Below are 10,515 nucleotides of genomic sequence, written 5' to 3'. Positions count from 1 at the left end.
AAACAAGACAACAAACCCTATCTCATGTTGCTTATAATCATATTAAGGATATTAATCAGAATAATAAAAGTAAATATAAACAACATAGTGTCTTTTAAGGGGATAGGTGCTTTGAAATAGAAAACAGGGTAACAACAATGAGAAGTGCAGGAGAGTGCAGATCGGTTGTGATATTGAAGAGCGTTTGTCAACTATTCCTCAATAAAGCTGGAAAAAAAAGAGAGTTGAGTAGGCTGCTCCATTAATAAAAGAATGTGGGGGGGAGGGGTGCCTGGGTGGCTCAGGTCATGATCCCAGGGTCCTGGGATCGAGCCCTGCATCGGGCTCCCTGCTCCACAGGAAGCCTGCTTCTCCCTCTCCCACTCCCCTTCTTGTGTTCCCTCTCTCGCTCCCTCTGTCAAATAAATAAATAAATAAAATCTTAAAAAAAAAAAAATAAAAGAATGTGGGGTTAACCATTTGTATAGCCTTGTGTTCCACAGAGGAAACAACTAGAATAAATGCCTTGGGCCAGTGCATACCTTTCATGTTCCAGTTAGAGTAAGAAAGCTAATGCAACCAAAAGCGTGTGAGTGAGGAACAGCTTGGTAGAAGGTACGTTGGATCATGAAAGGCACTGTAGGCCACTGGAAAAACTTTCCATTTTACTCAGATTGATAGAGGAATCATGAAGGAACTGGAACATCATGCTAAGTGCCTGAATGAGAAGTGAAGAGAAGGTGGGCTGAGTAAGTAAAGAGAGGTAAGGTTGGAAGCCAAGGGATGACTAGCTAGATGACTTATTACAGACATCTAGGTGAGAGGGAATGAGGTCTGCAATCAAAGTTGGAGCGGTACTGGATACAGCATCATTAGACACTTGATATATTCTGAAGTTATTTCTTTTAATCCCTAAAGGATTTTCAGCTGGGTTGCAGACGGGGCATGAACATAAGAAAGGTGTGGAAAAGGACTCTCAAACTTCATGCATGAACAGAGTAAGTGAACTGCCATCAGCTGAGATTGTGGGAGAGCAGCAGAAATGGGTTAGGAGGGAAGATCAGGAATTGAGATACCAACATAGTTAAGTACAAGATGCCTGTTAAGCATGTGAATATAGCTGTCAAGGCAGCAGGCACATCTCTAGAATTTTCGACAGTAGTGTTGACAGAAAAGTAAGTCTGAAAACTGTTAGTTTGTAATTTCCTAGGAGCTATTGAAAAGATGAGACTGGATGAGATTACCAAGGGGGTGACTTTAGGTGGAGTAGATGAAAGGAAAATAGGCTGGTGTGCAGGGAAAGTCCAACACTAATTCTTTGGGTAGAAAAGGAGAAACATTACAAACTATTTCTCAGTTGGATAGTAACAAGTCTCCTATGTCTGTCTCACCTATTGAAAGTGAGGCTACAGCTAGAAATGCCTGAGGTACTTGCCTGGGCCATAGTACTTGTGGTGAGCCCCATAGAGCCAATGTTCGTGGTTGGATTGGCTCCTGTAGCTTAAACTCAAAACCCTGAGATCAAGACCTGAGCTGAGATCGAGTCAGACCCTTAACCAACTGAGCCACCCAGGTGCTCCTGGCTCTTGTAGTTCTTACTACGACTGCAAGTTGCACTTTGGCAAAAACCATCAGCGAATTTTGAAGAACAAGATTTATTACTCACAGGTCCCGGAGGGTACAAGGCATGCCAAGGGCCGCATAGCAGGTCAAGGGTAGAGAGGAAGAGAGGAAGCTTGGACCTGGGGCTCTGCCTCTATTGTCCAAGGGTGGGGTGCCCAGGTTTTGCAGGTTCACTAATGCTTTAAATCCGCCAGTAGTGATTTAAAGTTAAGCGGATTTAAAGTGTAAAAGTGGGCTGGACGTTAGGGTGTGAAAAGGGAAAAGGGAGGTCACTCAAGCAATCAGTTATCTAGGTTACTCATGGCTTTCTTAAAGGGAAACTTGGCTTTTAAAAAAAAATGCCTGGGTGGCTCAGTCAATTAAGTGGCTGCTTTCGGCTCAGGTCATGATCCCAGGGTCCTAGGATCGAGTCCCGCATCGGGCTCCTTGCTCAGCAAGGAGTCTGCTTCTCCCTCTGCCTGCCGCTCCCCCTGCTTGTGCTCTCTCTCTCTCTCTCATTCTCAAATAAATAAAATCCTTAAAAAAAAAAAAAAAAAAAAGAATGTTCCACATTAGCTCCAGTCATAAGGCCTTTCTCCACTCTGAGTTCTCTGATGCTGAACAAGGTTATATTTGTACATAAAGGCTTTGCCACATTTGACAAACTTGTAAGGCCTTTCTCCACTGTCCTCTCTCATGCATAATGAGGTTGGCTGTCTAAAGGATTTCCTACAATGACCACACTCATAAGGCCTTTCTCCAGTGTGAATTCTGCAGGGTATGGTAAGGTGGAAAGCTTTGACTAAAGGATATACCACATTTGCCACATGTATAAGGCCTTTCTCCAGCACGAACTGTCCAATGGTCACTGAGGTAGGAATTTTGGCTAAAGGACGTCCCACATTCTGGGGTGCCTGGGTGGCTCAGTCAGTTGAGTGTCTGACTCTTGATTTTGGCTCAGGTCATGATCTCAGGGTTGTGAGATCAAGCCCCGCATGGGGCTCCGTGCTCATCGCGGAGTCTGCTCGTCCCTCTGCGCTGAGTCTGGAGCCTGCTTGACCCTCTCTCCCCCTCTGCCCCTCACCCCCCACTCGCTCTTGCTCTAAAAAAAATTAGTAAAATTTAAAATTAAAAAAAGGATATCCCACGTCATTCACTGCACTTGTTAAGGCCTTTCTCCAGTGTGGACTGCCTGGAGCTGAACCAGTGAGTATTTCCCGGAAAACGCTTTCCTACATTTGCTAGACTCATAAAGCCTTTTTCCAGTGCAGACTCTGAGATGGTGATCAAGAATGTCTTTGTGGTGGAAGCTTTCTCACATTCACCAGATGTGTAATGAGTTCTTTCCACTGTAAAAGGCCTCCCCACACTCGGTAATTTTGTTGGGCTACTGACCTTTGGGAATGGCCTCAGGCTGGAGAAGGCCCAGTATGGCCAGGAAGTCCTTCCCAACTTCCCTACATGCAAAACGCTTCCCTGACACATGCAATCTGCAGCTCTTCACAAACCAGACCCTGTCCATATCCCTTTTTTGAGAGTTTCTTTGCCCTAGAATGCTTCTGAAGTTGGTGTAGGTTTGCATATGTCCCAAACAAGTATGGTTTCTGCCCAGGTAGATCAGCCAGGTGCAAAATGTATTTCAGGAATGAGACCAGACACACTTCTCACATGGGTGAGTGTTCTGGGCTGATGGACCTGCCTTTGAAGTCCTGACCTGTGACACTTCTTCCACAGAAACCCTCTGCTTGGGGTGTCTCTTCCTCCATTCCACTCCAGCAACCTGATATCTGACAAATGCATGCTGACTAGGTGAGTGTGTATTAATCATTTTTAAAAAACTGTTTAATACAATGTTTTGACATTTTAAAAAATTTTGCTGACCTGGGAGAGAGACTGCCCTTCCCAGGCCTAGCCAATTTTTAGAAATGGCAAAAGGCACAGACAGAAGCATGCCAATTTTATGCAAACCACTTAATCAAGAGTCCATACTACAAACTACTTTTTCCTCTTTTGCTTGGACATTCAAGAAGGCAGTATTTCTCAACCCTACTCTCCTGGGGCCTCCCGGATTCTGTGCGGTATCAGGTGGTTTCTGGCCTGGAGTCTGTTCTCTCTTGTCCTGACCCAACCCCCTAAGCACAAAGGACTGGTGAATCAAAGGGTGGTGGAAAAGCACTTAGTCCTGGCCTCAGTGTCATCCTGTCAATTACTCCTCTGCCTTCATTCACATCAATCTCCTGTCTACTCATAACTTAGAAGCATTGGCCACCTGCCAGATCAGCCACTCTCTCATACCTTTACCATGGCCACTTTGCTCCCACACCTGTTTGTAATGTCTACCGTGTCCAGCCAGGTGCCCAAGCATGAGACCCAATCATGGACCCACCCTCCCCTACCTATACTGCTAATACCATTCCTGTCATGACAAGGACTCCCCCTCCCGATTGTGATCCACAACTACACCCTAGAGAACTGGCTACTACCTAAAGCCTTCCCCTGTATTCCAGGCCTGTGAGGCAAACTACCCACTTGATGACTCCTTTTTGAAGCATCTCAAACTCTTTTTTCGATGTCTTTTGAGGACATACAAACAAAACTCCTGATATCTCCAATGATAATTAACTCAACCACCAACTTTACAATCTGGCTAATGAAGCATCTATCTTTTCAGGTGGTAAACCCAAAAACATTTCTCTTTCACCCTTAAAATGTGAAAATCTGGGCAGCCGTACTTTATTTTTTTGTAATTCAGAATCCAACCACTTCTTCCACCTCCACAGTATCCACAATGGTCTTGCCATAATCAACAACTGCCTGGATTATTGCAGTAACATACTCCAGACTTCCTACTGTCTCCTTACACAGCCCGATGAGACCTGGGTCAGATCACCACCCTCCACTACTCCAAACCCTCCATCATTCCCATCATCTCCAGAATAGATACCACACACCTCATAGAGCCACTTTATATCTACGTCCTGCATGCCAGTTCTGTTTCCATGACCAGAAAAGAAAAAAAAAAAACAAACACAAATACATAAAATAAATAAAATAAAATAAAATAAAATAAAAGTGGTTCCCTGAATGAACTCTGCACCAACTGCAAGCATTTGCACATTCTGGTACCTATGCCTAGGTCAACCTTCCATACCTCATTGCATCAGCTGCCAACAACAGGAATCACCTCCCATAACCCCTACCACGGACTTTTGGACCCTGGGTTGGGGTCCCCAGGCTCAAGGACTGGAAAACTAAGAGAAGAGCCCCAGAAAACAACCCAAGATGGGGCCATCAGTAGGACTTGGAGAACCCTCCATCCACCTGTGCGGGGTCCATAAGCACTTCTCTAGTTATGGTAATCTGTGGGAAGAGGCAAGTCCTAAAAGACAAGTGACCGTGGCAGAACTCCGTAAGGTCAGCCTTCCCTAGGACCCCTGCCAGGTGCCTTTGGGTGGCTCCAGGTGACTTTGGGGTGACTGGAGTATCACCGAACCTGATTCCTCAGTGCTAATTCTTACAAGATGTGTGACTTTGCACAAGGGCTCAAACTTCCTGTGCTTCAGTGTTTACCCCTTTGCCAGTCTGTTCTAACTCTGAGCAGCCTTCGGAAAACTGAAGAGCTTAACCATTCGCTCTGTAATAGTCTCCCCCAACTCATCACGCTGGCTTTGAGATATGGGGACCCCAACCCTGAACTCCGCACTGCTCTGCACACAGGGTCTGGAGGCCAGTGACGTGACCAGGCGCCCGTCCCTCGGGCCTTTAGGGTCTAGGTGAGATAACGTTGGGTGAGGACCTGGAGGACGCGCTGGGTGCCTCGATGAGGCCGCCGCCACCCGCAGTTATGGGGAGAGCGGGGTCGTGTATGGAGGGCAACAGGCACGGGCTCCCGGGCACAGCCACCATCACCGCCGCTGACCTTCGGACAAGTCGCTATGCAGTGGGGACAACACCCCCATTCGAGTCTTCCCGCTCCCGTCGCCCGGGGTCCGACCCCGCACTCGGGACGCTGCGCGGGCGCGCACAGACGCAAGAGCGCCCCAAACGAGCACGCCCCGAGCGACGCCGGAAGTCCCGTCTCGAGCCTACGTCCCCACAGACGCACGCATCCGGAGCGGTCACCGGCTTCGCTTGGCCGCCGGGCTCCGCGAGGGGCGCCCCGCACCCGTCCCTGCGGAGCAAAGGTCTCCGGCCCCGTGAGGGCCTCTGGGAAGTGGCGCCGTCGGCCTCGGAGGTGAGAGCAGGGGCTTCGCCCCCCACACGGGCTGGAGGCGGGTTTCTGGGAGTCTCGTATGCAGGGGATCGCGGGAGTATCCGGTGCCACCGAGCTCGTGCGCTCCAGGGGCTGCACGTCCTGCCACAGAGCACCCGGACGCAGCGGGCGTCCCTCGGGCTGAAAGGGCGTGAACTGCCTGTGATTGCCCCTCGGGAGGCCAAGCCCGGAGCGGTGGTCAGTACCGGGCGCTTCGGGGCTCGGTCGGGGCAGAGAGCAGGCTCCAGGCGGGAGCGGCCGCGATGCCGCGCGCACTGGGGGGCCGCGGCCGGGGCCACGGGGTCTCGGGCTCCTCCTGCCCTGCAGGCGGGCGGATGGCGAGACTGTCGCGGCAGAGTGCGGGAGAGGCCGGCGGCCGTTCCCCCAGGGTCCGGGGTTCGCCTGCGGGCTCGACACTCACGCCGGGACCCTCCGCTGGCACCGGCCGTCCGGAGTGGCCTCAAGGAGGATGGGCAGGTCGACGTGGGGCGCGAACCGGGCTGTGAGTCGGGCCTGAAGGCTGGAAGCCTTCGACAAAATGTTGAGTCCGTGCCCGCCGCTCTCCGACCTAGGGCCCGAGAACCGGCGCGATCGCAGCCAAGAGTTGGCGGCTCGAATCCCGGCGGGTTCGTGGGCGCCTCCTGGGGTCGCCCGCACAGGTCGGGATTTGGCCTCGGGGGCGACAGGCGCGGACTCGGGCAGGTCCGTCCAAGGGCCGCGCGGACGCGTCGCTGGCGGCTCGGCTCTGCGGTCAGAGTGAGGCCCTTCGCCCCCGGGACCAGCAGTGGAGACGCGGCGCCTGGAGCCCGGGGGGCCCGGGGGAGCCCTGCAGGGAGGAGCCCGACACAGTAACCTCCGCGCGCCCGCAGCCCCCGGCTCTCCTACCCCGGGACCCTTAGGGCAGCTCGGGGCCCGCCCCTCTCCCGGGACCCGGGCGGGCGCCCCCTGGAGGCCGCGTGTGACAGTCCAGTTCGGCCTTTCGGATTAGAATGGGAACTCAGACTCAGGGGCCTGGGAGGGAGACTCTGAGGTCCCCAGAGGAGGTGCCACGCCCTCTAGATGTGTCCCCTGGCCCCCGCGTTGCCCTGTCCCCCACCGAGCTTCCGTGGGGTCTGAAATTCCACCCCCACTGTGCCCAGCCAACGCTGTCCCCTGTCAGATGCGACCTCAGATCACACCTGGCCCGCTGGCTTTGAAGTATGTCTGTTCACGGAGGGAAAGAATTAGCCAGTTCTTCAGGAAAACGGGAGCAGTGAGAGCCCAGCACTTCCTTCAGATTAAGGAATTATCTGATACAATAAATATTAAGGTACCTTGTTAGTTCTGAGGTGTGGTCTTTCTAGGATCTTCACTGGCCATCCAGGGTGTTCAGGGAGGCGTCTTCCCTCTGGCTGGTCAAGATTCAAACATGACCTGCACCATGCGGCCTGTGCAACCTCCAGCCAGTTCTCAGCACCCTGCCAGCTGTTCTGTCCTTGCCCAGCACGTGTACAGCTTCGTCTTCTTTCTGCCAAGCATTCTGGTGACCCCATGCAGATTTCTGAGGCTGCTTCTCTCCCCATATCCCACTTTGTCAGGACCGCACAGGAATTCCAGAGTGCACTTAACTCTTGCACAATGTAGGGGTTTAGCAGTGCAACACCCCCAATTCCATTTCCCCACCCCCTTAACCCTCTCCACCTCTCCCATCACAGCAGTCCAAATCCCTATAACTTTTCATTTCCTCAAAATTCAACTAATAGCCTCCTATTGACCAGAAGCCTTACCAATAACATAAACAGTTAACATATTTTGCTTGTATTGTATACTGTATTCTTAAAATTAAGTAAGCTAGAGAAAAAATGTTATTAAGAAAATCTTAAACAGAAATATACATATACACTTAGAGTACTGTACTGTATTTATAGAAAAAAAATCCACGTGTAAGTGGACCCACGCAGTTCAAACCCATGTTCAAGGGTTAACTGTATAGCATGAAATCTCAGACCTGTTTTAAAGTAGAAAGAAAATCCTATGTAAAGAAGGAGGAATCCCTTTCATAAGGAGAGTTACTTGAGTTAGGGAAATTATTTTGTGAGCTGAAAGAGGGGGAAGGAAAATCCCCGAATGACAGACTCCACTCATTTTATATATTACTTCTATTTCTGATGGGAGGTGTCAACTTTCTGTTGGATATCTATATTACTGTGTGGAGTTTACTCACTGGAAGAAAGCCAGATTTCCCTGACTTCATTTGGGGAATGGAACAGAGATAGTAGGGCAAGGAATTTAACATGTGTCCTGCAAACCTGACTAGGAGGGACATTTTGGGAAATGGGATAGAGCTTTAAGGAGGTGATGGAGGCAGAGAGTTTCATTTGAGTAGAGTAGGCATTAGTCCATGTTTACCCAGTAATGGAAGGCCAGAAGAGAGGGAAAAATGGATGAAGAAAAGGACAATGCAAAACAGCAGGAGTACATTACTTAAGATGTCAACATGATTGGTCATTAGGGACATTCAAATAAAACCACAATGAGATACCCATCTACATCTACCAAGATTACTATTTTTTTTTTAAAGATTTTATTTACTTGTCAGAGGGAGGGAGAGAGAGTGCACAAGCAGGGGGAGCGGCAGGCAAAGGGAGAAGCAGGCTCCCCACTGAGCAAGGAGCCCAATTCAGGACTCTTAGATCTCAGGACCCCAGCATCATGACCTGAGCTGAAGGCAGATGCTTAACCAACTGAGTCACCCAGGCGTCCCTACCAAGATAACTATTTTTAAAAGGGTAAAATAAGTATTGCTGAGGCTACAGAGAAATTTGAACCCCTTACATTTCTTGCGGGAATGTAAAATGTTGGTGATGTGAAAAACAGTATAGAAGCTCCTCAGAAAGTTTAATATAGATTATGTCATCTGACCAAAAAATTCTATTCCTGGGTATATACTCCAAAAAATTGAAAGCAGGGACTCAAACACACTTGTATACCCATGTTAATAGCAGCATTAATCACAACAGCTAAAAAGTGGAAGCAACCCAAGTGTCCATCAGCAGATGAATGGATAGAGATGCCTGGGTGGCTCAGTCACTTAAGCATCTGCTTTCGGCTCAGGTCATGATCTCGGGGTCCTGGGATTGAATCTTGCATTGGGCTCCTTGCTCAGTGGAGAGACTGCTTCTTCCTCTGCCTGCTGCTCCCCCTGCTTATGCACACTCTCTCTCTCCCTCTGACAAATAAATAAATAAAATCTTAAAACAAAACAGATGAATGGATAAAATGTGGCATACCCAAGCAATGGGGTATTATTATTCAGTGGTGAGAAACAATAAAATGCTGAAACATGCCATAAAATGAATGAACCTTGAAAATGTTATGCTGAGTGATATAAGCCAGACACAGAAAGATAAATATTGTGTGGTTCCACGAATAATAATATCCAGAATAAGCAAACTCATAAAAAGACAAAATAGCCTAGAGGTTACTAGGGGCTGAAGGGAGGGGTGAATGGGGAGTTACTGCCTAATGGATACACAATTTATGCTTGGGTTTCTAAAAAACTTTGGAAATAGTGGTGGTAGATGTACATTACAAATTAATGCTACTGAATTTATACCTGAAAATTATTAAAATGGCAAATTTAATATTACATAAAATTTACAACTCCTCTCTCTCAAAAATACTCAAACTGAGAGATTTTCTCCAAATTCCCAAGTTCAAAATTTTCCTTCTGTTATACTGTTTCAGAATGTCATGAACTTTTCCACTGATGATGATGAAAGAGTATGATCTTTGTACAAGCACATAAATAATGTTCGTGTTAGGAATCTTACAGGATTATAAGGGCCGCCTGGGTGGCTCAGTCAGTTAAGCGGCTGCCTTCGGCCCGGGTCATGATCCCAGAGTCCTGGGATCGAGTCCCACATCTGGCTCCTTGCTCAGCAGGGAGCCTGCTTCTCTCTCTCTCTCTCCTCTGCTTGTGCTCTCTCTGTCAAATAAATAAAATCTTAAAAAAAAAAAAAAGAACTTACAGGATTATGATTTGCAGGATCTAACTACTCCACTCTACACAGAATAATAAATTTCTATCAAGAATTTGAAAATTACTAGTCCCCTTAAATTTAACAGATGGTGGAGGAAATGATTCAATTTTATGTAGAGAATAGAGTTATACAGTCATAATCAGATTAGGAAATAGGTTTTCCTTGCCTAGCAAATGAAACAAAACTTAGAGATACGAGTATCACTGAAAATGAGCACAAAAGGGCTGAATGTTGGCAAACGTGAAGACAAAAACTGCTTGATTTCAATTTACAGTGGAATACAGCAAGGGCCTTCTGACTTTATAATTTGGTTGACTCAAGAGAATCCTGCTTATAGTGGGCAATTACATGTGCATGGTGACTGGACGCACCACAGTGAAACATTCTCTTCTGTGCACAGAGACACAACAGGAGTTGTTTCAAAATGATTTACAAATCTGTACTACAGATGGATTGGACTTCCTCTAGAGCCCCAGGAGCCCACACACACACAAATGACAAGAATGAATCTCAGACAATTATGTGGGATGAAAGGAGCCACAAAAAAGGGAGTAATTATTTGATTTGTAAAAAATTCTAGAAAAGGCAAAGTAATTTATACTGGAATAAAGCCAATGGTTGTCTAGGGAAGGGTGGTCATGAAAGGCATGGTGAGAGGGA

At 48.1% G+C, this 10,515-nt stretch overlaps 1 long non-coding RNA gene across 1 annotated transcript; it reads left to right on the top strand.

Annotated features, from left to right (window-relative positions):
- Nucleotides 1-5,821: 5,821 nt before the first annotated feature.
- LOC144380256 (uncharacterized) lies at nucleotides 5,822-7,153 on the top strand. Its single transcript, XR_013444245.1, has 2 exons — nucleotides 5,822-6,031; nucleotides 6,406-7,153. It is a non-coding gene; the product is annotated as an uncharacterized LOC144380256 (long non-coding RNA).
- Nucleotides 7,154-10,515: the final 3,362 nt, after the last annotated feature.

The sequence above is a fragment of the Halichoerus grypus genome, chromosome 15, assembly GCF_964656455.1.
Source record: "Halichoerus grypus chromosome 15, mHalGry1.hap1.1, whole genome shotgun sequence".
NCBI classification, from domain to species: Eukaryota; Metazoa; Chordata; class Mammalia; order Carnivora; family Phocidae; genus Halichoerus; species Halichoerus grypus.
The sequence above is the reverse complement of the archived record's forward strand: the minus strand, read 5'-3'. Positions and strand labels throughout refer to the sequence as shown.